Raw genomic sequence first — 12,340 nt, forward strand, 5'->3', positions numbered from 1 at the left:
CTAACCCACCACTCTTTAGACCATGTAATTTTAGTATCCTGTGACATTAAGGAGGCCTAGAGGGTCAAATCTCATCCACTACCTTCATGGCTTCTGTTATACACAGGTACACCCTATATTATGTACTTTACTTTGTTTTCATTAAATCCTGTTTAAAACAGGTTATTTGGCCATAGAAGAGAAGAGTGCCATCTCATCTGAAACTTACATTGATAATATCCAAGAAATCATTGAATTAATACATTATTGCAAGTTTTCCTAAAATATTAAAGTGTGTGTGTGTGTGTGTGTGTGTGTGTGTGTGTGTGTGTGTGTGTGCAGAATAGTTAAGATTTCTGCATTTGGAAAAGCACTGAGATGATCTGAATGAAAATGAGCTTGCTCTAGTCAGTAGAAATGACTCCTTTATTCCCATGGATGATACATTTTACAATTGAGAAGTAAAACACACGAAGAGTAGAGTGACCATCATGTATTTTCATGAGTTATTTCCTTTGAGGTGTAGCTGAGAAATTTTCCCAAGTTTTATGGACTATCTGTTCATTCTACTGATAGTTTCCTTTGCTGTACAGAAACTTTAAAATTTCATGTAGTCACATTTGTTAATTTTTTAACTGGAGATGTTTTCTGTGCATAAAGTTCTTGCCTATTCTATGTCATGAAGTATGTATCTTATGTTTTCTTCTAGCACTTTCAATATCTCAAATTTTCAGTTAAGGTCTTTGAATCACTTTGAATGAACTGTTTTGTAGGGTGAGAATTATAGATTTGTTTTCAATCTTTACAGGTTGATACTGGTTTTACTAGCACCCTTTTTTGAATGGCTATCTTTCCTTATGTATATGTTTTTAAGACTTTTACAAAATAAATTAAGTGGGAATAGCTGTGTGAGTTCATTCCTGGGTCTCCTATTTTGATCAGTTGGCCTACATTTCTATTTATTTGTCAATACCATGCTGTCATTGTCCCTTTTTGACATGTAGTATAATTTGAGGTCAGGCATTATTATACCTCCAGTGGTATTTGTTTTAGTTGGGGTTTCTATTGCTGTGAAGAGATATCATAACCACATCAACTCTTATAAAGGAAAACATTTAATTGAGGTGGCAGCTTACAGTTCCAGAGGTTTAGCCTATTACCATCATGGTAGGGAGCATGGTGGATGGGAATATGCCAACATGAAGGCAGACATGGTGCTGGGGAATTCTACATGTTGATCCAAAGGCAACAGGAAGTAAACTGTCTTGCTGGGCAAGGCCTGAGCATATATGAGACCTCAAAGTCTACCTCCACAGTGACTTACTTTCTCCAATAAGGCCACACCTACTTCAGTAAAGCCACACTTCCCACTGTTACCACTCCTTTTGGGGGCCATTTTCTTTCAAACTATCACTGTCTTAGTTGGGGTTTCTATTGCTGTGAAGAGACATCATGACTGTGGCAACTCTTATAAAGGAAAACATTTAATTGAAGAGGCTTGCTTGCAGTTTCAAAGGTCCAGTCCATTATCATCATGGTGACATATGGCAGTATGCAGGCAGACATAATGCAGGCTACATCTTGATCAGAAGGCAACAGGTAGTGAACTGAACCACTGGGCAGTATCCTGAGTATAGGAAACCTCAAAGCTTGCCTCCACAGTGACACATTTTCTCCAATAATGCAATATCCATTCCAACAAGGCCACACCTCTTAATAGTGCCACTCCCTATGCACTTATAGGGGTCAATTACATTCAAACTACTACATTCCCCTCCCTGCCCCCATAAGTTTTTAACAATATCATGTTTCAAAATGCATTTAGTCTAATGTCAAAAGTCCTCATAGTCTACTACTGTCTCAACAATTATTTAAAAGTCCAAAGTTCAAAGTCTCTTCTAAGATTTATACAATCTCTTAACTGTCAAAATAATAATAATAATAAACCACAGGTCATATACTTCCAACATATAATGGCACAGGATATACATTACCAGTACAAAATGTAGAGAAGGGACCATAGTGAGGAACCACTAGACCAAAGCAAGACCAACAAACCAGCTGGGCAAACTCCAAATTCTTCATTTTTATGTCTGATGTCAAAATGCTCTTCAGATCTGCAACTCCATTAAGCTTTGTTGACTTCAACAAACTTCTTACTCTTGGGCTGTTTCCACTCCCTGTTGGCAGGTCTCCTCAGTAGGTGTCCCATGACTCTTGCATCTCTAACATCTTGAATTCTCCAAGGCAATCCAGGCTTCAACTTCACAGCTTCAACCAATAGCTTCTCTAGGCCTCCATTCAGGACACCCATGACACATGCCTGACCTCAGCAGCTTTCCTTTGGTGTGGAGGCAAATTCCACAACCTATTCCTTCTATCTTTAACTCTAAAGCCAGAACAATGTGGCCAAAGCTGCCGAGTTCTGCTCCTTGTTGAGGCTGGGCCATAGCTCCTATGTTCAATTACATCTTCATCAGATTTCTGTTTTTGATTGTTACCTTTATTGCCTTAGCTTGGCTGTCTTTGGACTTGCTTTGTAGACCAGGCTGGCCTCAAACTCAGAGATCTGCAAGCCTCTTCCTCTGCAGTGCTGGAATTAAAGGTGTGCACCACTAAACCCAGCTCTAATCTTTTCTTTAATTCCTTTTCACAAATTGGAAACAGCTGGTTAAGATCTTGCCCTGAGCTCACTATTCACTTTATTCCATTTCTTAATCTGTTTATCTTCTTGAACACAGAATTTTTAACTTCATTCCATTTTCTGGTTCTCTTTTTTTCATCAAATATTTTTCCTTGCTCAGCTTGCTCCTTTTTATTTTATATCTTCATTAGAGTTAACTACACAATAGAGTCTATATTAGGCTGTTTTGAGTTTTCCCCTACCAAGGGAATTAATCCAAAACTCTTCATTTTGGTCTCAGGCAAACTTTTTGGACAGCAGGTACATTCACCAAAATAATACAAGAACAATTTCTAGGCAACAAACTAAAATCCTCTTAAACCTCTTCAGCCAGCCCCTCACAGTTCAAATCACTCCTAGCACCACTGTCTTCAATGTTCCTACTAATAAGGCCCACTAAATAGTGCTTAAAACATTCCACTACTTTCCTAACCCAAATTCCTAAAGCCAAAATTCCTCCAAACAAAAGCATGGTCAGGCCTTTTTTGTTTGCTTTTTTCAAGACAGTGTTTCTCGGTGTAGTTTTGGTGCCTGTCCTGGATTTCACTTTGTAGACGAGGCTGGCATTGAACTCATGGAGATCTGCCTGGCTCTGTCTCCCAAGTGCTGGGATTAAAGGCGTGTGCTGCCACGGCCCGGCCTTGGTCAGGCCTTTTGCATTAATACTCCAGTCTCTGGTACCAACTTTTGTCTCAGTTAGGGTTTCTATTGCTGTGAGGAGACAGCATGGCCACAGCAACTCTTTTAAAGGAAAACATTTAATTGGGTAGCTTACAGTTCAAAGGTTCAGTCCATTATCATCATGGTGGGACATGGGGTGTGCAGGCAGACATGGTGCTGGAGAAGTAGCTGAGAGTCCTACATCTTGCACAAACAACAGGAAGTATCTTGAGCATATATGAGACTCCTAAGCCCACCTCCACAGTGACACACTTCCTCTAACAAGACCACACCTAGTTCAACAAACCACACCTCCTAATAGTGCTACTCTCTTTGGGGGCCATTGTCTTTCAAACCACCACAGTATTCTTTCTACTTAGGATTGCTTCTGCTTTACATGGTCTTTTGTGTTTCCATATGAATTTTAAATTGTTTTCTTTTAGTTATGTGACGAATGTAAGTAAAATTTTGATGGTGATTGTATTTGGATCTATAGATTACTTTTTGTGGTATTCCCACTTTTACAATATTGATTCTGGCAAATTCATGACTGTAATGTATATAGAACTGGAAGAATTAAAAGTAAAAGAAGAAAAACAAAAATCTGTTGTCAAAAAATTGGCTAATGAAAATACCAGGCAGTTCTAAAAGGAAGAAATGTGAGTTCCCAATGATTATTTTAAAAGCATTCGACATCCTTAGTCATCAGAGAAATGAAAATTAAAACTGCTTTGAGATTCTATCTCACTCTAGTCAGAATGGCTATCATCAAACATAGTGGCAACAAATGCTATAGACAATGTAGGTAAAGATAAAATCACACTCATTCCTGGTGGTAGTAATATTTTACAGATATTCTGAAAAATCCTGTGGAGTTTGCTCAAAAAATCAAAATAGAACTAACATATGACCTCCTGAGCATATGCCCAAAGGGCTACATATCCTGCCCCTGTGATACCTGCACATCCATATTTATTATATTATTCACACAGCAATGAAATGAAAATGGCCTACATATCCATCAACAGATGACAATGGAAATATAGCATATGCACACAACAAAATTTTACCCAACTACAAAGAAAAATGAAACTATAGAATTTACAAAAGAATTCATGGACCTAGAATGTATTAAATCAAGCAAAGTAATTTAGACTCAAAAATGAGTCTCATGTCTGTCTCATATGAGGAAGCTAGCTCACAATGCTTCTTACATATAAGTGGAGTGTATGTGGGTATTGGTCATGAAATGAGAAAGGAGTTGTCAAGGAAGGAGGAGAGACAGAGAAAACAATGTGACAAGACAAAAGAAAGAATATGGGAGGGTGGGTGGGTATAGTAGGGAGCCAGGGGTGGGAAAACAAAGAGGATGGGAATATCAGTAGAAACAAAATTTGTTTTAAAATAGCATCATAAAGCCTAATACTATATGTATCAATTTATTTTACGTTGTAGTAAAAAGGTTATAGTTTCAGTAATTTTCAGGTAAGGGTTTGCTGTAGTTTAGAATGTCCCCAAATATTCATTTGTTAAAAGCTTAGGCTATCAGCAGTAGGGTGGTTGGGTAGAATGGAGTTAGGACTTTGGAGGTGTGCCCTTGAGAAGGACTGTAGCCCTCATCTTTCCTCTTTCTGTCTCCTTCACTTCTAAGCTATGGAATGGGTTGTTTTCCCACCTCACAGTCCGGCCAAGATGAGCTGAGAATGCACAAATCAGGTCAACTAAATACAGACTGAAACTTCTAAAACTATGAGCAAAATAAAGACTTTTATTATTTAAGTCATTTATCTCAAGTAGTTGTTATAGTAATGTGAAGCTAACTAACACAACTTTTGAACAGATCATGGTGAGAATAAAAATAATAGCTTTTGAATCCAAGCAGTGAACAAACATGGAAAATAACTTCAGCTGTTTGTGACACTTATTTCATGATACTCAAAGTAATACTGTTTAAACACATTTATTTTTTTTCTGAGAAATTATTAAGGATTTTCTGTGAGCCAGACATACAACCAGTCTCGGGGCACACACTAGAAAGCAGTATTCTATTACCCTCAGAGGGACCTGTGTTCAGGAGATGTTGAGGAAACATCCATGCTTTAATACAGAGAAGGAAGACAGCACTTTCTGCTTCAGTGCCCACTGCTAGTTCTCAGCACACTGCCTGTATTGTGATAAGTGCCTAGTGTCTATTAAATGTATGAATCATCTCTGCATTGCAATATATCTTTTAGTGGTCAGAATATCACATTGTATCAGATGCAGTTCTTGTTTCTATGAGACAAGCACTCAAACTCTTGTAAATAATTGCACTCTCTGCCTCTATCCTAATAGACTTTTCTACAACAGTATGAGTCTGAGCATAACACTGCCCACTCCCTCATAAAGATCTTTCTCACTTCTGGCCACCATCATATTCATAGTCTATGTCTTGAGAAGTAAGGTATTATCAATGCTGATTTGATTAATTTTTGTTGACTTGTTTATTTTTTAATTTTTTTTGGTCCTTATGTCTTTACTTGCAAGTGTTCATTGCAAAGGGTTATTGGTCTGATCAAGTCCTCTGGTTTCTGCTACACTATTGATGCTGGGCCCTCACTGGGACCCTTCTTGGATATCCTGTTGTTCTCCTGTGTGGTGGAGATCTTGCAGCTTTGAGTCTGCAGGACCAGTCCCTGAAGATCACAGATGGGGTGGATGTTGGAGTGGGTCAACTCATAGCCCTGGTTCTGGGCCTGGGTAGTTGCAGGGTTGGTCAGCCTGCCAGTCCTCCCTTGTCCTTACTACCCGGGTGAGCTCAGCATTGTCCTGGCTAGTTCACCCCTTGCAGCAATGAGCAAGGTGTGGGGCCAGTTCTTCTGCTTTCACACTCTCTGGTCAGCTCTCTTACACCTGGACCATCGGGGCCAGTTCCACTGTACTGTCCAGGTGTGGTGCAGGGGCCACTCTCCCAAGATCTGTAGCTGGTTAGGGGCGAGGATAGCTCTCCCACTCTTATGACCTCAGGGTTTGCTCTCCCACCTGCCACAGAGGTGAGGGGTGGTGGGGGAGGGCATACCATATGGCAGATGAGGGGCAGGACCAGAGCTGCCATGTTCATGTCCTTGTGTCTGGTTCACCTAAAAGGCTATCAATAGGGTCAGCTCTGCTGTGCTGACCAGCTGAGGTGCAGGGCCCACTTTCCCTAGTGCTGCAGCTGGTAAGGGGGAGGGTCAGCTCCCTGGCCCACCACAGGTGGTAGGGGTAAGGGGGGAAGGCCATCTTCCCCTTGACTTCTCTACCAAATAGCGCACAATGAAATGTGGCCAGCTATCCCACTCTCACACCCTCAGGGCCAGCTCACTACCACCTCAGTCAACATGCGTAGCTCCACTGTGCTTCCCAGGTGAGGTGCAGGGCCTGCTCTTCCAAGTGCTGCAGTTGGTGAGGGGCAGGAGTAGTTCTCCCACTCTTAGGGCCTCAAGGCCAGCTCTCCTACCTGCCACACGTGGGAAGTGGTCATGGTGAGGCACCTCTCCTCCACCTACACCACCATGCCACAGACAAGGGAGGCAGTACCGGTTATGCATCTCTCACATCCTCAGGGCTGCCTCACCCTTGTGCCTGTCTACAGGGTCAACTCTACCGTGCTGCCCTGGAGAGGTGTAGGGCCTCTTCTCCCAAGGGCTGCAGCTGGTGAGGGCCTAGATCAGGTTCCCCCACCTGCTGCAGTTGTTGCAGGGTTGGGTCAGGTTCTCCCACCTGCCGCAGGTGGTAAGGAGTTTGGGGGGGAGGGCATCTTTATCTGACCCATGCCACCACATGGCATAAGTGAAGGGTGTGACCTGCTCTCCCATTCTCACATGCTCCAAGCCAGCTCCATTGTGGTGAGTTGTAGTATTCTCTCTCCTGAGTTTCCCTATGTGGGGCAGGACCAGTTCTCCCTAGTGTTGCAAACAGTGAGATATGGGGCCCACTTTGTCCAGCTCTATCCTCTCAGACTTTGGTAGTGTCAGGGCCAACGACATCAACAGAGACTGAGGCTGCATCAGAGCCACAAAACCAGACATGGGCCCCAGCAGCAGAGCAGGCCCAGACATCACCATGGCCCTGGGTGGCAATCAAGCCACCCCCCACCTCAGCCACTCCTCTCCTCTTTTGCCTCTTCAGATCTGTCTCTTACCACTGGACATGAACCATTTTGTCTCTCTCTCTCCCATACCACCCCATACATTTGCGCACCATACAGATGCTGCAAGGTGCCTGGAGGGCCCATGTTTTCTTGGAGCCTGGGGCAGAGAGCCCTAGGACTACATATAGGTCTCCTTGTCCAGCTCAGCCCATCACGGCACTGGGAAGGACCATGCTTCTTCATCACAAAATGATCATAATAGTGCTTAAGCGCCCAGTGCCTCTGGCTCTCAGAGGGCTTCTGGTTGGTGCGGAGGTCTTGTAGGCCAAGGCTAGAAACCCCAGGCAGGATTTGGTTGAGTCCCGCAGCCCCAACCGAATGGCATGGGATGAAGGTGCAGCTGGAGTCCTCTCATTGGCCTTTGTTTTATTCTTATAATGCCATTTTCCTATACATTATCCAGATTCTGGGACTGTGTTGCTCTAACCTTCAAAAAGCTGTTCCTAGCCGGGCGGTGGTGGCGCACACCTTTAATCCCAGCACTCGGGAGGCAAAGCCAGGCGGATCTCTGTGAGTTCGAGGCCAGCCTGGGCTACCAAGTGAGCTCCAGGAAAGGCGCAAAAGCTACACAGAGAAACCCTGTCTCGAAAAACCAAAAAAAAAAAAAAAAAAAAAAAAAAAGCTGTTCCTTGAAAGGTGGGAAGACAAATCCATATCTATTTCTCAGTTTTCAGAGTGCATAGCCCAAACGCAGGTAAAATTTTTAAAGGTTCAGTGTATACATGTGGTTTCCTTTTCCCCCCTTTGGAAAGAATAATGTGACAATTGCATTCAGAAAACTGGCACGTGCACCCCTAAGAAACACCGAGAATTGAGAGACAATGTAGAAACAGGCAGAAAGAGAGTGTGACCCATTTCAGAGAAAACCAAGACAAGATGGAGGAAAGAATAATCTCACTAGATGGGATGAACATTCTACCTCAGTAAATAACTAACAGTGATGGAGCAACGGCAGTGGGATCTTGGGATGATCGTGCTAATGTGCACCATACGAAGCTGGAAAGCTGGTGCAGGTGGGGCTAATGGTACCCAAGCATGATGCAATTCTTCTGTGGTTTTAATTCATGCAATTTTTAGAGTGCACTGCTAATTGTCCTTTAATGTAAGGAGAAGCTGTCAGAGAATTTTCCAGAGGTAGGTTTATTGTTTAATTATCAAGGGCTGATAATACCTTTGAATAGTCATTTAAGTTCATTTTAAAAGCAAAGAGACTGGAAAGCAGCCAAGCAAGCTGAGGTTTTTAAGTGGAGGTTCATTTTAGTTTATTCAGTGGACAACATATATAAAGTGAGATAAAAAATTAATCTTATTTCTCTAGTACAGTAAGTCTGAAGTCCTAGGGCTGCAATGTCAGCTTTCTTAAACCTTCTTTTGCATGCCTTTATTCTGACTAATGAGTTTATTGTCAAAACATGGTCCAAGAATGGAATTATGTGAGGAGATTTCTGAGTGCTTGTGAAAAACTTCAAGAAAACGAGGCAAGAGTCGTGTGACCTTAATTTCTTCAAAACAAGGAATTGTTCTTGAAATATGCTTTTGTGTCCCTCCCAGATGTAGTAGATAGAAGTGAGTTTGTTTCATATTAATTATTTCAACTGGCTATTGTTATTTGTTTATATATGCCTCCGTGGAAAACACATTTTTGCCATGTATGGCTTGTCCTTGTGATCTTACACTTTACTCATGTGCCTCCTCTTAACCCTCAGAATATAAATTATCTGATGCTCTGAATGAAATTGTCTATTGCATTAGAATTTAGCCTGCCTCATATTGTCTCCATTCTCCCAGGTCCAACTGCCACTAGAGCCGTGTCACTTGAGAATGTAACAATAACATTATTGTAAGGCCAGCATTAATATTTGCAAACTCAACCATATCAATTTACCAAACCTGGAAAACACAACACCTTTGAAACCTTTAACCATCATATTGGCTTGCTGGTTTGGAAGATTCTTCCTGTCTCAAATGCAAATTTTCTAGAACCAAGCTTCAAGTTCTTAGCATCAGTCAGCTTAAGGTGAGTCTCTGCATTTCCATATCACCTTGTCCTCCCTTTCTTTTTGTAACTGTCATTTTTATATGGCTGTTATTTTTGGTCACAAACTCAAGTGTGGCAAGTATAATATTACTTCTCTTATTTTCTATACACTAACTTAATGCCTAAATCCAAGATGTCTTCAACAAATGGTGCTGATCAAGCAGGATAGCTAGAGGTAGAAGTATCAAAGATGATCCTCATCTTTTACCTTGCACAAAAATCAACTGCAGTGGATCAAAGACCTCAAGATAAGACCCCATAATCTGACTCTGACAAAGAAGAAAACCAGGAATATGCTGAACTTATTGTCACAGGAAGGGACATTTTGAACAGGACCCCAAAACACAGGAATCAAGACCAACAATTAATAAGAGGGGCCTCATGAAAACAAACAATTACTCTACAGCAAAGAACACCATCATTCAAGTGAAGAGGCAGCCTACAGAATGGGCAAAAAAGCCAAGATAAGATTAGTACTTAAAGAATAAAAAATACTAAAAAAAACTAATCAAGAAAATAATAGCCCAATTTAAAATGGGGCAATAAACTAAACAGTTATTTCCCAAAAGATTAAATGCATGTTTTTTCAATGTTCAATATCCTTAGCCATCAGGTGATATAGAAATGTATGATATAGAAATGATAGGATAAAAGTATAGATTATTGAATCTACTTTAATCCAAAAAACAACTATTAATCTTACCTATTTTACATTAGTATAAATTTTTGGTTTATTGATAGAAATTTAAAGTTAATTTTGTTATAATGTATATATATATATATATATTTCTATTCTTGTTTAAAGTATTATGTTTATGCAACTCATTTAAAATTGTAATGAATCATTAAGAAATACAAATCAATAATTAGTCATCTATGATAATCAAAGTTATAGTCACGTTAGTTAAGTTTTCTAGGTATACATAGATATATTTCAACTAGGTAGGTAATCTTCAACACTTCAATGACCTACAGAATGTGGTATTTAAAATGTTTTAAAAACTTAGACTTTTCTGGACAGTGAGACATGTCTGCTCCTGGCAGCACCAATTTATTTCAAAGAGGAAGACAGGCATCAAATACACTCCATATGGAGTTTAACTTCTTCTTGGCAAAACTGGCCATTTGGGCAAGAAACTGCTCTTGCCTGTACTGCTTGACAGTGTGTTGTATAAAATGGACATGCAGGACCAACGGGAAAATGACCACTGAGCTTTGCCAAAACAAGGCATAATGGGTTGTTCAGGTTCCTACTTCACAGAAGATACTGCCAGACATTCTGCAGGACACAGAGGAAAGCAACTGATGAACTTTGCCAATAAGCGAGACAATCCTTCAAATTTCCTGCTTCAAAAAAAAAGTCTGCCAGACACCCTAGGCTTGTAGGCTGAAGATGGATGCCCGAACATTGCAGAGGAACTTTGGGTGACTGTCCAGGTAGCCATCTGTCTCTTTCATTTTTTGCATTTTTGGAAGCTGCTTACAATGCACTTCCTGTTTACTCAGACAATGTTTTATCATTCTAGGGTTTGATGGAGTTGAAGACTAGGTAGTTATAATTAAAATTTTCCTTAGTCATGATAAAAAAATAAATTAGATATAAAACTTTAGATGCACAAAAATAGGATAGATGATAGAGTATTTTCTTTAATTTTGCTAAATGGACTAAATATTATAATTGCAATTCCTGCTTGATAACTGCTTTGTTATATATAGTTTACTATGTTAAAATGAAAACCTTCTTTTTGATTAGACAGAAAAGGTAAAGTACTGTGGGATGTTTTTCTTTATGCTGTGAATATGGGTTGCTCTCATTGATTGATAAATAAAGCTGTTTGGCCAACTGCAAGGCAGAATAAGGTTAGGCTGTACATTCAAAATGAAGATGGGGGGAAAAGAAGGGTAGAGTCAGAAGAGATGCCAGCATGCCACTCAAGGAGCAACAAGATGCCAGCAGATCGGTAGTGCCATGACCACATGGCAACATATAGATTAATAGAAATGGGTTAATTTAAAATGAAAGAGCTATTCTAGCAAGAAGCCTGAGTCATAGGCCATACAATTTGTAATTAAAAATAAGCTTTTGTGTGTTTACTTGGGACTGAGCGGCTGTGGGACCTGATGGGACATAGGAAAACTTCCATCTATATACGGTGCCCAATGTGTGAGAGTAAAGTAACTGAGACTTTGTAAGACAGATGTCAAATATTCTCCTTCATTTGTAGATGTTAATTTGCTTTGAATCTTCAGATATGTATATGTTTCATTTATAGTACCCATAGAGGTCATAAAATTAGGAAAGTGCCATGGCAGATGTCGGTGGCTTTCAAGGGAAGCAAGATAAATGTAGAGGTATTAAGGCTTAAGGGGAAATAATGGAACAGGAGGGATTATATTGGCATGTAGGATGAGAGAACAAGATAGAGGAGGGACTATAGTAAGGGACAAATAACACTACATTAATTTCAAAAAGTAATATAGAAATCGACATACTACCATAGATGCTTCCTAATATTTTTGTAGAAAGAGTTAAATGGAGATACCCTACAGCAGGGAGACAGTACCCATACTAGACACTATAGGCTAACAGAAGAAGCCCAGAGCAAGAAATGGTTTACCTCATTTGAAGTTGTGGCCAGGGAAGCTCCATATACCCCCAAACATTACAGGCTATAACCGATGCTCCTGGTTACCCCTCATAACTTGATAGTAAGCTCTTATTACTGAAAACCTCTTAAATGTGGAAATAGCGAGGTAGTACTCACCTGAAAACTTCATCCTTATTGCTTGCTAGCTTTCATAATGCTGA

Source organism: Peromyscus leucopus, chromosome 2 (genome assembly GCF_004664715.2).
Source record: "Peromyscus leucopus breed LL Stock chromosome 2, UCI_PerLeu_2.1, whole genome shotgun sequence".
Classification (NCBI taxonomy): domain Eukaryota; kingdom Metazoa; phylum Chordata; class Mammalia; order Rodentia; family Cricetidae; genus Peromyscus; species Peromyscus leucopus.